Below are 17,120 nucleotides of genomic sequence, written 5' to 3' on the forward strand. Positions count from 1 at the left end.
CATGCAAAACACAATACGTCGCGAAATTCAACTGAACAATGTGCGAAGCGATAAAGTGTAGAACAAAAAAAAAAACGGTAAAACATTTTGTGTGACCGTGAATTTAAATCAGAGTGGAACCAAGGTGCGATAAACATTTAATTTCGACAACAAACGAGCTTGAACCAAGGTGCGACACACAGTAAAATGAGACGAAGCATAATTTCGTCAATAATCGAACATGAACCAAGGTGTGAACGAGACGAAAAGTAATTGCACCAGTGACTGAACGAGAACCAGGGCGCAATAAACGAGACGAAACGCAATTTCGGGAACAGATGAACCAACCAACCAACGGGCAACAGCAGAAATCGAGAGCAGCAATATGTGGGATACGAATCGCATACCGCGAGAGGTCTCAAAAACAGATAAGTACAAAAAGTTAGATAACTAAGTGATGACTTTCGATAAATTAGTGAACAATCTTGATCAGTTAACACGAATAGAACAGAATCTTAGGAAATCTATTAATAAAAGTATAACGGTAGATACATTACAGACAAATTTAGAAAAAGCTTTTTGGTTGTTTAATGAAATAGAAACCGAATTAATAGAAAACCAAGATAAAATCCCTGATAAGCAATTTTTTATTTATATCAAAAAAGCAAGAACTTCCATTGACTATATTAAACAAGTAACACATAGCAAAATAGTAATTCAACCGAAACCAATTATAAACCCAATTTCCGAAATTATGCCTTTCGACGCGAGACTTGCCTCGTCAATCTTATTGCCATTCGACGGTGATTGTGAGAAGCTGTCTGCTTTCAAAGACAGTGTAAATTTTTTAAAAACAACTCAAGCTGCCGACCTCCCAACGTTAAAGTTATTCATATCTACGAGAATATCTGGAAAAGCGCGAGATGCATTGCCGAACGATATTACTGGAAAATCAATTGAAGAAATTGTTGACTTAATTAGCCAGCACTGTGAAAGCAAGGTAACTTCAGACCAAGTGCTCGCTAAACTGAAAGGTGTTAAAAAGGGTTCTCCAAAACAACAATTTTGCGAACAAATTGAATTACTTTGCAATCAGTTGACTAGAACATATGTCAAAAAGGGGAATCCCACAGGCGACCGCAAAGAAAATAGCCACAAAATCAGGTATCGAGGCGCTGGTAAAAACTGTTCCAACTGAAAATGCGAAAATTGTACTCCAAGCAAGCCATTCAGAAATTTAATGAATTACCCGATAACTCCGAGAACAATGAACTTAACCGTATCTTCAGCGTAAACGCGAACCAAACAAGATATCAAAATAGAAATCAACATAGAGGTAATGGAAGATACGCCCCACGCGATGCGGGAAATAGCAATTTTTACCCCCGTGGAACACCGTCTTACAATCAGCGGTTTAACTTTAACAATACCCCACCGCGTTTCCAAAGGCAATTCTTCCCTAACGGTAATTATCGTGGAGGGCGACCAAACAGCCGTGGTCACCCACACCAGGGACAGCGCGTAAACAGAATTTATTTCGCTGACACACAAACAGCCGCGTCAACACCGAGCATGCATAATAACTTCACTCCGTACATGCAAAACCCTAACCAACCGCACTGGAATATGACCCCTCAGGTACATCAACCTACGACAGCTACGCCACCACAAAACGAAAATTTTTTAGGAACGGTGGATCAATTTTCTCAATTAATGTAGCAGCCTCAAACTTTGTCAACCTTTCGATAAGCACTTTCGATAAACCCTGTTCGTTTTTAGTAGACTCTGGAGCAGATGTTTCATTGCTAAAACAAAAATTTCTAAAGCAATCGACCTCGGTGAACCCAAGAAAAAGCTGTATATTACGTGGGATAACACCAGGAGAACTAAAGAGTATTGGAACGGTCAACTGCTCAGTCTTAATCCAAAATATAGCTTTCAATACTACCTTTCACTTGACTGATGATGACTTCCCGATACCAACGGATGGTATTCTGGGAAGAGATTTTTTAACGGCATATAGATGTGAAATTAATTATGACACGTGGATTTTATCTGCGTATGTAAATAATATTATAATTGAAATACCTATTCATAATGATCTCAATGGATACACGTGGATCCCAGCACGATCAGAAGTTTTTAGAATCATTAGTAATCTAGGTACGAACGAAGACGTCGTAGTAAACTCAGCTGAGATAGCACCAGGAGTTTTCTGCGCTAACGCAATAGTAAATAGTAAAGCACCATTTGTAAAAATTATAAATACTAATGATTATCCTATACAAATTAATAAGCCTCAATTTAAGTTTTCATTGCTTAACGATTTCTTCATAGCTAATGTTAATAAAAATCCTAACGCGGACAGACTCGAGAAACTGAGCGCTGAATTAAATTTAGAAAATATACCAACGTTTGCTGTAAGTTCCATAAGACAATTATGCAATGAATATAACGACATCTTTAGCCTGAAAGATGACCTTTTATCGTATAATAATTTTTACCGACAAAAAAATAATTTAACGGATAAAACACCGGTGTACATAAAAAAATTATCGTAATGCACAGTGTCATAGAGAAGAAATCTGTCGTCAAGTTGACGATTTAATTGCTAACGACATCATTGAACCTTCCATATCTAATTACAACTCTCCGCTATTACTTGTACCCAAGAAGTCGACTACGTCTGAAAAGAAATGGAGATTGGTCGTTGCCTTCCGGCAGTTGAATAAAAAGCTGCTGGCTGATAAATTTCCTCTTCCAAGGATCGATGACATACTCGACCAACTTGGTAGGGCCAAGTATTTTTCGACTCTAGATCTCATGTCAGGTTTCCACCAGATTGAGATCGAGAAAAACTCTAGGGAATTCACTGCGTTCTCTCTGCAGGAACGTGGTCATTTTCAGTATAAAAGATTACCGTTTGGGCTTAACATAAGTCCAAACAGCTTCCAACGAATGATGTCTATTGCACTCAGTGGCTTGAGTCCCGAGTGTGCATTTTTATATATTGACGACGTTATCGTCGTAGGCTGTTCTGTTGAACACCACTTGAAAAATTTAAGAAAAGTTTTTGAATGTTTAAGGCAAAGAAACCTCAAACTCAATCCTTCGAAGTGTAATTTTTTTCAAATCCGAAGTGACATTTCTAGGTCACAACATTACAGACAAAGGTATTTTACCAGACAGTTCCAAATATGATGCTATAAAAAATTATCCTACACCACAGAACGCTGACCAAGTCAGAAGTTTTGTGGCTATGTGTAATTATTATAGACGATTTATCCCGAGTTTTGCAGCAATTTGCCACTGCTTGAACAAATTATTACGTAAAGAAGCTATTTTCGATTGGACAGAAGAATGTCAACAATCTTTTGAAAAATTGAAGAATATGCTAATTTCACCTAGGATACTACAATATCCTGATTTTAATAAAACCTTCATATTGACAACTGATGCATCCGACTTTGCGTGCGGCGCTGTTTTATCGCAAAAATTTGGAAACGATGATCTGCCTGTTTGCTTCGCTAGTCGCGCGTTTACAAAAGGTGAAGCAAATAAACACATCATCGAGAAGGAATTAGCCGCCATCCATTGGGCTATCATGCATTATACTCCATATTTACTAGGTAGGAAATTTATTGTTCGTACCGATCATAGTCCGTTGATTTACCTTTTCGGGATGAAGAAACCTTCTTCAAAGTTAACTCGGATGAGAATAGATCTCGAAGACTTTGACTTTGAAATTGAGTTTGTCCCAGGTAAAAGCAACGTCGTGGCCGACGCTTTATCTAGAATTAATATTACTTCGAATGAATTAAAGTCTATGAGTATTTTACAAGTGCAGACTAGGTCAATGCTACGCAAACCCAGTCTCGCCAATAATGATAACAATAAAGATAGGCAAAGCAGATTACCGGAACTTGATCAACTCCATGTGTATGAAGCTATTAATAGTGAACAAATATATAAACTTAGGAAATTACAATTTTCGCTTCATTCAAATAGAAACGAACCAACAATGGCAATTAAAAAAAAATATAAAAAGAGCCTAACTCTAGCGTTAGACCTCAACATCACTAAGCAAAACTTGCCAAATATATTCCATTTAATTGAAAAGGGTACCCTACAATTCATAAAACAAGATAAAATTGAAAATAGGAACATAGCTATTTCGACTAGCGATGTCATTTTTAGTTATATAAGTATTGATGATTTTAAAGCTATAGGAAATCATATACTTAAAGAAATTTCGATAATTATTTTTAAATCCCCCAAAATAGTCACCGATCAAAATGAAATTCAATCCATTTTAGAACATCACCATAATACATTAATTGGAGGACATGTTGGAATTAACCGTTTATACAAAAAACTTAAAAATTTATATAATTTTCCAAATATGAAATACATTGTCACTAAATTTGTCAAATCATGTGAAAGTTGCAAAAAGAATAAACATTTTTCGGGAGTACAAGAGAGCATGGTGAAAACAACAACCTTAACTAAAGTATTTGACATAGTTGCAATAGATACCATTGGTTTTTAATATATGGACCGATGAAGGCAATCAGAACTGACCAAGGCACGGAATATAAAGGCGTTTTCGATTCAGTTTGCAAATTACTAAATATTGATCATACCTTAGCAACAGCTTACCATCCACAAACTTTAGGAGCGTTGGAAAGGAATCACAGATGTCTCAATGAATATCTGCGGTTCTTTGTCAACAATCTGAAAAATAATTGGGATAACTGGTTAACCTATTACTGTTTTAGCTATAACACTACACCAAATACAAACCACAATTATACGCCCTTTGAAATAGTTTTTGGAAAGTCAGTAAATCAATTCGATCAGATAAATGTAAATCAAATAGATCCGGTATATAACTATGAAACATACGTAAATGAGCTTAAATTCAAATTGCAGAATATACATCACCATATTTTCAAATAAATAGAAAATGTTTATACAAATTAGAACAAATAATGCCAATAAACTAATAAATCAAACATCACTCAGCGTAGGAGATAAAGTTTATCTAAAATTAGAAGCTAGAAGGAAATTAGATTCTGTTCAAGAGGGACCATACATTGTAATAGAGCTGGATAACGCCAATGCTATCATTAAACACGAAATTTCAACAAACATATTAAAAGTTCATAAATCCAGGCTTATTAAACATACAGACTTGTAATAAAAATATCAAATAATGTGAAACGACGAAGTGAGTTTATTTCCAAAATTTATTTTCTTTTCTTTTTCATTTTTCGAATGGTTACACCATTCTTCGCTAAGAGGGGAGGTGTAGTAGCATTACTACATTTCTCATAATTCAGTACTGTACCCATGACCCACATATGGTAAACATTTTCATTAAAGATATCCTATTTTAATTGCTTTCCTAAATTTACGACGACCTCACAGTCAGTACCAAAATATGCATAAACAACTGCGACCTCCCAGTCAGCAGTTAAACTCTCCTCAATTCCTTGTTTTGAAACCTTCGTAACTGTTGCCACATGTGCGGTACATGGTCATGCAATGTTTTACAAACGCACTCACTTCGCTCGTGCAGCATACCCATAGAACTTTCTCCTTTCACTTTCATTTCAATAAACTTCATTCAAGATTCTGAGTTCAGAGTGTCAAGTCACATGACTACAACTATCCGAAGTCCGAAGATGCCAAAACGTTGATTTCAAGCAAATTTATAAATAGGGGTGGCTAGAGAAAATTTGACGTCATTTGCTTTCCATTCTCCGCTTGGATCGCATCTCAGCAGGCAACAGATCGTCTTGCTCTGACCGGGCGTGCTTCTCAGGCACAGACATCGATAGCGAAGGACCCCCCCGTTTGTCTTGCTTCGCCCAAATCAAACTGTCGAACGAGCGAGAGAAGATGCCGTCCGAAGCCAAAGTCATCACCGCTGCCGCCGCCAAGAAGAAGAAGAAGAGGAAGCAGTCCACAGGAAAATTTGCGGTCGAACTGTGAACACGGTCGGGCGAGTCATTCTCGCTTTGTGCTTCACCGCTTGTTTGCGTTCACCCAGCCATCGTCATCGCCGCCATCATCAGATGTCGACTTAAGCCCGGTGATCCACTACCTATTACTGTTGTGCGCCATCCACGCCACGAAACTTTCGGTTCGTCGTATAAGCAAATAACTTGCTCAAATTTATACATTTGAGTTGAGGATTCCCCGTTTGACCATGGCAATCAACTGATAACATCCCGCAGTGTTATTTATCTGTAAGAGCATCAAAGCTAACAAAGCCATCGGCCCTTTTCAGGGCCATTAAATTAGTGGAAAAGAGTTAAAAGAAAAATATTTCCGACTTTATTTATGACTTTTATATTCCTAAATCAATTTCACAGCTTCATACAAAATTTCATTTGTCATGAATAATTTGACGGTCCTCCACCACAAAGGAAACGCGACCCGGTCAGCGGCACCGGTCAGTGCACCGAGTCGCGAACGTTGAGTGCTTAGGCCAGCAGAATTAGTACGTAGGTCCAAAGGGTAGTTTCTAGGTAGAACCGATCGTGTGATCGATATTCATTTTCTGTAGGAATAAAGTCAGTCTCTATCAGAACTCCGTCCGAGTAAGTTTGATCTTTTTTAAAAACCCCGAAACTCCATCTCGGATGTAACTTGGAGTATATACTTGTGCACTTCGGAGGTTATGATTTTCAGGTCTTATTGAAAAATAGACAAGAAGTGATCTGTGGTTACAGATCTTACTACACTGAACACCCAAACCTATTCGTCACACTGTTGTCGTCCCAAGGGCCAAAATTCCCCCTCAGAAGACAGGTAACTGCCGTAGACGTGAGCCTTCTCAACTTTGTAAATTCAAAGTTGGTTTATTCCTTCAGGCATATACGCCAAGAGGTGAGCAAGTTATTTGATCTATTCAACCATGATAGGTGCCAGGCCCATAACAGAATCACACAGAATCTTCTATCAATCGCGCTATTATCACCTCAGGAATTTGCCTATACATACGGGGGTCCAGGCCATACAGCCGTTGCAAGGGGAGAAGTGATTTACCTTGCCAAATGTAGACCTGTTGCCGTCATCCCCGATCTCAATTTCACTGGGTGCCACAACGAGTTGCCTGTTGTTTACAACAATGAGACATTTTTTATGACACCCCGAAGTAGTAGTCATTGATGTAGGAACTCCTCTGCAGTGTCTCCCAGACCTTCTTCCGAAATACTTCTTCAACGAGAATTGGTATGTAAAAACAGACCACGGTCTTATAGAAACACGCCCTCCGCAATCAATTATCCCAAGTGCCATCGACTATGAGTTCAGAGAGTTATCGGGAATCTCCGGAGGTGGCCTCTACAAGACAGACATGATACTGAAGTACCAGTCTGCGCTGGTCTCCCCTATGGTTGAAGCAGTTATATCTACTCGGGTCGTCGACTCGCTGCGAGGGGATGTCCCATTACCCACTGGATATGGATACTCCTCTGCATTTTCTCCCCTCGATTATGACAATATCCGGGCTAAAGTAGGAAGCTTCTGGGATCGATTCACGGATTCGGCAGTTCGAGCAGGAGGTTGGTTTGGATTCGTTTTGATTGTGTTCGGATTGTATAAGTTTATCCTTTATGTTGTAACTGTAATAATAAATTTCCTCCATGTTAGACATGATGTAGGAGTTCTTTGGGCTATCCCCACATGCCTATTTGACGTGCTCTGCAACCTAGTTTTCCATGGCAAGATCTGGAATCAGAATCCCAAACAGGAGGGGTGTAGTAGAAGATTAGAATATATACACAAAATGGTCAATGGAACTACTCGCCGGTCTAGATTCAGAGCCGCTGCTGTCGGTCGTTCGTTTTGGGACACTGTTTGGTTCAATCTCATCAAACTGACCGCCCATCCGTTAACACTTCTTTTAGGTATATTCCTGGTTTTCTTTGTGTTTGCGGAAATAGTAGTGATTGACACATTTCAAAATTAATCAAGCAGGAACTTTACGACGCAAAAATATCTAAATTTGAAAAGTTTTTATTAAAGTTAATAGATACGGTCTTTACATGGTTGATATCGCACAAACCAAAAGTCGCAGCTATAGCAGCTTATTCACTCGTTTGGGTTAGTCGACCGTCTAAAGACTGTACTATTATTTATCTTCCCAGTCTTTTGGTCGTCCTGTCCTTTCCTTCCGTAACAGTAATTTTTCATTTGATAATCGCACTTTTTCTGTTCTTTTACATCAACACTCAGAGAGTTGAGTTTAGGGCTTTGATCGCTGTGTGCGCTGCTGTCAGTCTAATAATCTACACAAATGTTGTGGTTGGTAGTGTTGGTGGTAAGAGCAGCACTAGTGGTAGCCCAAATCAACGTAACTGAAATCAATCCATCCATCGTGACACTAATAAACCTAAAGATGTATGACAGTGTCACCCATTGCAAATCGGCAGTTTTGAACGCCGATTGTACACTCCCCGCTCATTGTACCTTTTACAGTCGTCATATTTTGAATATACACAATGAAAAGGTGCATACCTGCTATGGGTTGAATTACGAACATGACCCAAATATGATATTCAGAATGTATGCTTATCCCTTAGACATATATAAAACTATACCAAAGGAAATCTATTATGTAAAATTTCTAACTTTATCTTCTGAATTTCATCATTTGGTTTTTCTACCACTAGCTTCCCTAAACCAGCTGTCAATTAGACCAACAGTACGTGCAGAATTCTATGTCTCTACAGATTTGAGAGTATGCATGAAGAGGTATCATCAGAACTCATTAGACAAGTTGCTACAGCGACAGCTGACCATCGGTAGAGGTCTATACGACCAGAACACTTTCGCAGCCAGAGACTTGCCGTTCCACTTGGAGACTAAGTTCAAGTACACCTGTTCACTTGAAAAACATCCCTGGAGTACTAGGTACAACCCTCGCACCTGCCGAGCGACTTTACCACTCAACTCCACTCATGCGGTCTGTAGTCACGTCTGGGTCAGGTATCCTGTACCAGCTTCGTGCCCAAACGACTACGAATACAGAAAGTCCAATTACAGACCAGAGGATTTATGTGTGGATATAGTCAAACCCACGGTAAAACCTACTAACACCGAGGGCGGGGGTTGGTTACATAATAGTCTCACATCAGTCGTACTGTGGATGTTGACTTTGGCTGAGAATGTTTCTCAATTTGTTGTTTTGGTTCTACACAAGATTCTAGAGGTAGTGTGGGTGTGGTGCACCAGTCAAAAGATGTGCCCACCTCCTGTAAAATCAATTCGGTGGTAACACAAAAACATATATGCTGACGCGAACGATAAACCAACATTGAGGCTCCACGCATGTGCATGAAGCTCGATTAACAGTTCGATCATTCGCGATAGGCAACGATCGGACCATTATTATTTTGTCACGCTGACCTCAGCATATGCGCTCCAGAACTCTTTACCCATTACTTCTAGGCTAATTCAATTATGTAGCACCCACTAGGTGCAACACTTTTAGGCCTATATAAGGATTTTTGAATCAATGAATAGACAGTTCAATTCGGTCTTTGGACCAAGTAACAACAGGAGTTATTACTGGAATATCACCTTCCTATCGGCGATCATACGTCATCTCCCTGCTTCATCAGGACTCGTCGGTTCATCATCGCTTCCCACTAACGAGACTACATCATGGCGACCGGACGCATCGAGCACAACAGTTCCTCAGGCTAGCACAATTACAGTGTGATCTATTCCGAGACAAATTTAGGAAAGAACAGTAAGTGAAGTAAACCCTGCGCAGAACGAAAGTGATGATCTGGACTAGTGATTAAAATGATGAGTGCATTATTTGCCGGAATTTTAGCATTAGAATTGTTACTACTCTTGCTAAAAATGACAAAAGATTTTGTTGAAGAACTCAAGGAAACTATGAATTTGGCAAACGACGCCACCCGGTAAACCCGTCCTAGTGCTACGCGTAATAAAATGGGAAAGTCCGCTAGCAAAACTGTTAGCACCACAGGAGACCCCCAAGTGAACATTGTTAATCAGTTGGAAGACCACAGTGTGCGCCACGAAGGCCACGAATTAAAATTGTGGCTCTTGCTAGCACTGAATTTGCTTCAAATACTGTGGGCTGTGTTCCAATGGAACACGAAAAGGATTAAGACCAAAGCCTTCCGCAAAGGGTTGAAATCCCAAGACAATCTAAACAGAGTCTAGAGTGAAATTTAGGAAGATTAAAAGACATCTAGTGGAAAAAACTATGAAAAACATTTAGTAAACTTAATCTCTGCGCGCAATGAAGAAAGAACGATTATCAAATGTGCTACCGCAGCATAAACAGACCTTGGAAAATCTAGCAATCAAGAAATCGAACTTCGGTCAAAAAGTGAAAAGTGAAACCAAAAGAACAAATAAGCACGGACAACAAGTGAAAAAACAGATGAGTGCATGATATTGCAGCCAGTGAAATTCCAAATAATCGAGCAACTACCGTGGCTGGAAGATCGGTTGGAAGAAAACGTGCGCCAATGGGGAATACGCGCGAAAATCGACGTTGAGAAGGTCAAGGCACTGGCCGCAAAGCTACAACAACCGAAGAAGAAACCAACCACAACAATCCGCATGAAGCCAACTGAGTCAACAAAATCGAGCACATCAACGAAGCAGTAATACATCGATCGTCAGTAATAAAGCGCTTCAAGCAATATGTAAGTAAATTAAGTTATAAAAAAAAAATAGACAACACATACCCAATATAGATAAAAAAAAAGTGTAATGAACCTTGTACAAAATCAATTTTTCATCATAAACTGCCAGCGAAAATTTTCCTTTAATTTCTTTTCATAGTCGCATTCACCTTAAATGGACAATGAAGTGGATGTGCTCATAAAAAAAACAGTCAATATACAAAATAACTTCAGGAAATCGCCTAATCGGAAGTATCTTAGACAAACTTTGATTAAGAAAGCGATTGAAAGCCGGGACTTATATCATCAACTTTTAGGAAAACTTGAATTCCATCCGCAGGGAAAATTAATCTTAGGTGGTGTACGAAACACCTATAGCGAAATAAAAATATTCATTGACGGTAGGCTAGATTTAGATTCTAATTTACCAAGTTTCAAAACTGTGGCACAAACAATTTTAAGTGCTATAAAAATTAAAAACATCTTCGAAGCCACCAAAATGGCAACAATACTTGAAGTTATTAAGATAACTTCCACACTTATCCCTAACTACAGCGGAAACCCGGATAAATTAGAATCTGTAGTTTCTGCTTTAAACGCTCTGGACACTATTGTAACAGATGCAACCAGAACAGCTGCAATAAACGTGGTTTTATCAAAACTGGAAGGTAAAGCACGCTCCGCCGTCGGAAATGCACCCCAAACGATTAACGTTATTGTGCAAAATTTGCGGGATAAGTGTAAAAACACACAAACATCAGAACTTCTTTTAGCAAAATTATCTGCCACTCGACAAACAGGGACACTGTCCAATTTTACAGATGAGGTCGAAAAATTAACAACCCAGCTAGAAAATATATATCTAGCACAAAATATCCCCGACAACACCGCCAGTAAAATGGCTGTGAAAGCGGGTATAAAGGCATTGTGTGGTGGTATAAAAAATACTCAAACACAACTTATATTAAAGGCAGGCAATTTTGAGACGCTTAATGCAGCGATTATTAAAGCCACAGAAAACGATACAAACACCTACGACGAACATGGTAATGACAACGTGAATGTCTTTGCTATGCAAAATAGATTTCACAACAACTTGAGAGGTCGAGGAAGAGGAGCTAGAAATTTCTCGAATCATGCTCATTTCCCTCGAGAAAATGGCTACATGCAAAATTTTTATCAGCAAGGCCAATACAGAGGACAAACTAGGTACAGGAATAATTGGTCATCCAGAGGAAATTTCAACCCCTTCGGTGGTCGTGGAAGACATAGGCCCCCACAGCATTCTATGTATGTAGCACAACAGGAAAATATCGAAAACGATGAACAACAGGGTCAAGATGATCAGCAGCAGCAACAACAACTATCAACTCCCAACCAGAATCACCCTTTAGGCGTTCAGTTCGGGCAGCATACACCATAAATGTATCTGCCTGCAACTTTGTGAAATTAAAACTTGGATTATCGGAAGTAGAATGTACCTTTTTGTTAGATTCTGGTTCCGATATTTCAATTATTAAAGCCAGTAAAGTTAAATCTGACCAAATTTATTATCCCTCGGAAAACTGCAATATTAAAGGCGTCGGTGAAGGAACAATTACTTCACTAGGCAGCACTCATACATGCCTTCATATAGAAGGCGAAAAAATTAATCAATCTTTTCAAATAGTGCCGAATGGCTTCCCGATACCAACTGATGGTATCCTAGGGAGAGATTTCATGATTCAGTATAAATGTAAAGTTGACTACGAACTGTGGATGCTTTTCATTTTAAATAGAAATGAAGAGTTAACAGTCCCTATTCAAGACAATTTAAATGGAGCCATTTTCCTACCCCAGCGTTGCGAAATAATTAGAAGAATTCCTTCTTTGACACAATGTCAAGAGGATTCGGTAGTATGCTCAGAGGAAATCCACCCCGGGATTTTTATGGGTAATACAATTGTGAATAGTCAAAACCCTTATGTGAAGCTAGTGAATACCTTAGAAGTACCAGTTCTTATAGAAAACATAACTCCTACAACCTTACCTTTAAAAAACTTTTACGTACATACATCCACTCGTAATACTATTCCTCAATCAAGAGCAAAAATTTTAGCTGATAATATCAAAATAGATAATGCCAACCCAAATTTAAAAAATAAATTGCAGAAGTTATTAAATGAATATAACGACATATTTCATTTACCTGGAGACCGTTTAAGTACTAATAATTTTTATGAGCAAAAAATAAATTTAGAAGATAAACAACCTGTGTACATAGCTAATTATAAGCAAATCCACGCACATGTACCAGAAATTAAGAATCAGGTGAATAATTTGTTGGAAAATGGAATTATACAATCTTCAGTATCGCATTACAATTCCCCGATACTGTTGGTGCCAAAAAGGACACAAAACGGACAAAAATGGCGATTAGTGGTTGACTTCCGCCAATTAAATAAAAAACTTCTTCCTGATAAATTTCCATTGCCAAGAATTGATGCTATTTAAGATCAACTTGGCAGGGCGAAATATTTTACCACACTCGATTTAATGTCGGGATTTCATCAGATCCCATTAGAAGAACACTCAAAAAAATATACTGCGTTTTCAACCTCAACCGGTCATTATCATTTTAAAAGATTACCATTCGGACTTAACATATCACCCAATAGTTTCCAGAGAATGATGACTATTGCATTGGCAGGCCTAACACCAGAGTGCGCGTTTGTATATATAGACGACATTGTGGTGATTGGCTGTGCTGAAAATCTTCATCTGGGAAACCTTAGAATCGTTTTTGAAAGATTACGCAAATATAACCTGAAATTAAACCCTGAAAAATGTTGCTTCTTTAAACAAGAGGTAACCTATTTAGGTCACAAAATTACAGATAAAGGCATTTTGCCAGACGACTCGAAATATGATGTCATCCAAAAATACCCAGTACCCAAAAACGCCGATGAAGTAAGACGCTATGTAGCCTTCTGTAATTACTATAGGAAATTTATACAAAACTTTTCGGAAATCGCTCAACCATTAAATAAATTACTAAGAAAAAACACACTATTTGAATGGTCCGATGAATGCCACCAATCTTTTGAACTTTTGAAAACAAAGCTTCTACAACCACAAATTCTTCAATATCCGGATTTCCAGAAGGAATTTATACTAACAACTGATGCATCATCAACAGCTTGTGGCGCTGTTCTCTCACAAAAGTATAACGAAGTGGAGCTCCCAATAGCATTTGCAAGTAGAACCTTTACAAAAGGTGAACTAAACAAAGCAATTATTGAAAAAGAACTAGCCGCAATACATTGAACTATAGAATATTTTAAACCACATTTGTTGGGACGAAAATTCCGAGTGAAAACAAATCATAGACCCTTAGTATATTTATTTGGAATGAATAAACCTTCCAATAAATTACAGAGGATTCGTCTTGACTTGGAGGAATATGACTTCGAAATAGAGTATGTAAAAGGTAAGCAGAATGTTATCGCTGATGCTCTTTCACGCATCAACATTACTTCAGCTGAACTAAAAACAATCAATGTAATAACCAGAAGCATGACTAAAAAGAAAAACCCCGAAGAGGATAAAGTAAGCATATTCCAGCCAGATAAACTTAGGATGTTCAACGCTCTTTCATTTGAAGAAGTTTTAAATCTTCCAAAATTAGAGTTTGGTATAATAAACGAACTAAATAGTGTAATCTGTACACCAAAAATAAAAAATAAAACTAGCAAAAAGGACCTCTTATTAGTAAGAGGAATCCATTTGAATAATAAAGGAAATGATGCATTAGTGCACTTATTCCAAAGTATAGAAAAAGATGCAATTAAATTAAACTTGAACCAGCTTGCACTATCTACTGATGACGAAATTTTTGAGTTTATAACCGCAGAAGCATTAAAAAAGATAGCAAATATATCCATGAAAAATATTGAAATATTATTATATGAAAAACCAAAAATTATAAAAGATCCAAGAATGGCCGCTGAAATTCTCAAGAAAACCCACAACAGTCCAACCGGAGGACATCTGGGTCAAACTAAAATGTATATTAAGCTAAGGAAAGAGTTCTATTGGAAAAAGTTCAAGGAATCAATCCAAAATTTTGTAAACAATTGCAAACATTGTAAGATGAATAAACACCAAAAACCAACTCATGAAAAATTTATAAAAACTACAACTCCTTGCAAACCGTTTGAAATTATTTCGGTAGATACCATTGGACCATTCCTAAAAACAAACTATAACAATAGGTACGCAGTTACCATACAATGTGATTTTACAAAATATGTTACAGTTATTCCAATTATAAACAAAGAAGCCTCAACAGTAGCCAAAGCAGTGGTGGAAAAATTTATGCTAACATACGGAACAAATATAACAGCCGTTAGGACAGACATGGGAACAGAATAAGGAATGAATTATTCAAGAGCATAGGAAAGTTATTGAAATTTGAACATAAATTCTCCACGCCATATCACCCACAGACTATCGGTGCGTTGGAGAGAAATCACAAGTGTCTAAACGAGTACTTGCGAATTTTCACTAACGAACATATTAATGATTGGGATGAATGGGTTAACTACTACACATTCGCATACAACACCCCTCATACACTTTTTAGACTAGTTTAGAATTCAAATCCCTACAGACCACGCGGACCCCCTTCATAATCCATATCCATCCATCTCATTTTACTACTCACACGGAATTCTAAACTTGTAACCAACTCAGTTATTGGGTCACCAAGTGGCTCGGTAGCTTAGTTGGTAAAGCGCTCGTCTAGCATACAAGAGTCCTGGGTTCAAATCCCCGCCGAGCACGTGGATTTTTTTCATAATTTCACCCATAATTTGTCCATCTTTACCACGCGTAATGAGTTAATTAATTTATTATAGAAAATTTATTCGCGATTTCGCAAAATTGACCAAACCTTTGACGAAATGCCTTAAAAAAGATACGAAAGTCGTCAATAATGAAGAGTTCATTAATTTTTTCAATGATTGTAAACAATTATTGACCACAGATCCGATTTTAAAAACAGATGCAAGTGACTTCGCTTTAGGAGCCGTTTTGTCTCAGAAATTTGAAGATGGCAAAGAACATCCCATTGCCTTTGCATCAAGAACTTTGAACGAAACAGAATGTAATTACTCCGCTACGGAAAAAGAATTGTTAGCCATCGGCAACAAAGCATTTCAGACCGTATATCTATGGAACTACATTTGAAATTCGTACGGACCACCCGCATAGAAAAATACAATTCGTCGTATTTTCCAAACAATAAGATTCTTCTAGCTGTAAGAGTTATTATATCACAAACAGTGGCCTTTTTGTTGGACAATTTGAGTTCCAGAGCTCTAGACTATTAATAACGGTTTTCATAATCCACAGCAAACAGTAACAGTATATAATACTGTTACTCGTAGGAAATAGTGGCAGTATAAAATTACCGTCCGTAAAATGGTTTGTACGCAACACACTAGCACATATATGCATTTCACTGTATTTTACCTTTTCATTACAGTTTGGCAAACGGTCACCCGCAATAGTATTCGTGAACAGGTTCATAAGCGAACTTAATCCACTCTTAAAATTTTCTCACAACAGCGTAAGCATTATAAATAATTTGAAAAAAAATCCAACTTAATCTTGAAACACTACCGTTTTTTGGTTCTTTGGGTTTATTCACAAATTTCATAACGTCATAAATGTTCATTTTTGACACCCACCCAACTCCTCGTAGCGCACTTTGTATGAGTATTTTTCGAATATTGTATGAGCTGTAACATCTTAAGGACACCCACCCACCCCCTTCAGGGTTATGAATTTTGTGAATGAACACTTTTATAGTTTTCAACAAATTGTGTGAAAACATATTTCGAAAAAAAATCGAAAACCTACATTGCTGATGTGATGTTTTACTAGAGTGTTTGTTTTCTCTCTATCTAAATATGGAAAAAAGTGAATCCATTTGGCGGATTTGTTTTTGGGAAAAATAGTTTATAAAATCAGCACGAATCAGTGTGAAATGTCCAGCAACAGTAGCGCCGGTAAGTAATTGATCTGAATAATCTAAATGTAGCACGTGAGTCATTTGTTTTTCTCTTAGATGCGGGAGTGGAATCATCGACGGAATCGACACAATCTGCTGTCGAACTGGCAGAGCCCTTTCAGCATAATGGCTGGGATCGGAGACGCTGGGACTAGATAAAATGACCGAAACCAGACCGGTGCTTCACCAGAAACAAGACAAACAATGTTTTCCCGGGACGGTGCAGTACGCTGTTCCGTCACGATTCCCGTTAAGCGGAAGCTAAAATGTTGGCAAATTGGAACCCATCGGAAAATATTCTTCAACGCCTGAAAATTTACGTGTGAGAAAAATTTACAAGTGGTGAATCAACAACTGAACCTTTTCCTAATGTGAAATAATAAAATAAGTTTATTAAAAGTACA

The 17,120-nt window shown here is 37.9% G+C and overlaps 1 long non-coding RNA gene across 1 annotated transcript; it reads left to right on the top strand.

Annotated features, from left to right (window-relative positions):
• Window positions 1-16,513: 16,513 nt before the first annotated feature.
• LOC110678765 lies at window positions 16,514-17,120 on the top strand. The gene is made up of 2 exons (XR_002501922.1): window positions 16,514-16,714; window positions 16,774-17,120. It is a non-coding gene; the product is annotated as an uncharacterized LOC110678765 (long non-coding RNA).

The sequence above is a fragment of the Aedes aegypti genome, chromosome 3 (assembly GCF_002204515.2).
Source record: "Aedes aegypti strain LVP_AGWG chromosome 3, AaegL5.0 Primary Assembly, whole genome shotgun sequence".
Classification (NCBI taxonomy): domain Eukaryota; kingdom Metazoa; phylum Arthropoda; class Insecta; order Diptera; family Culicidae; genus Aedes; species Aedes aegypti.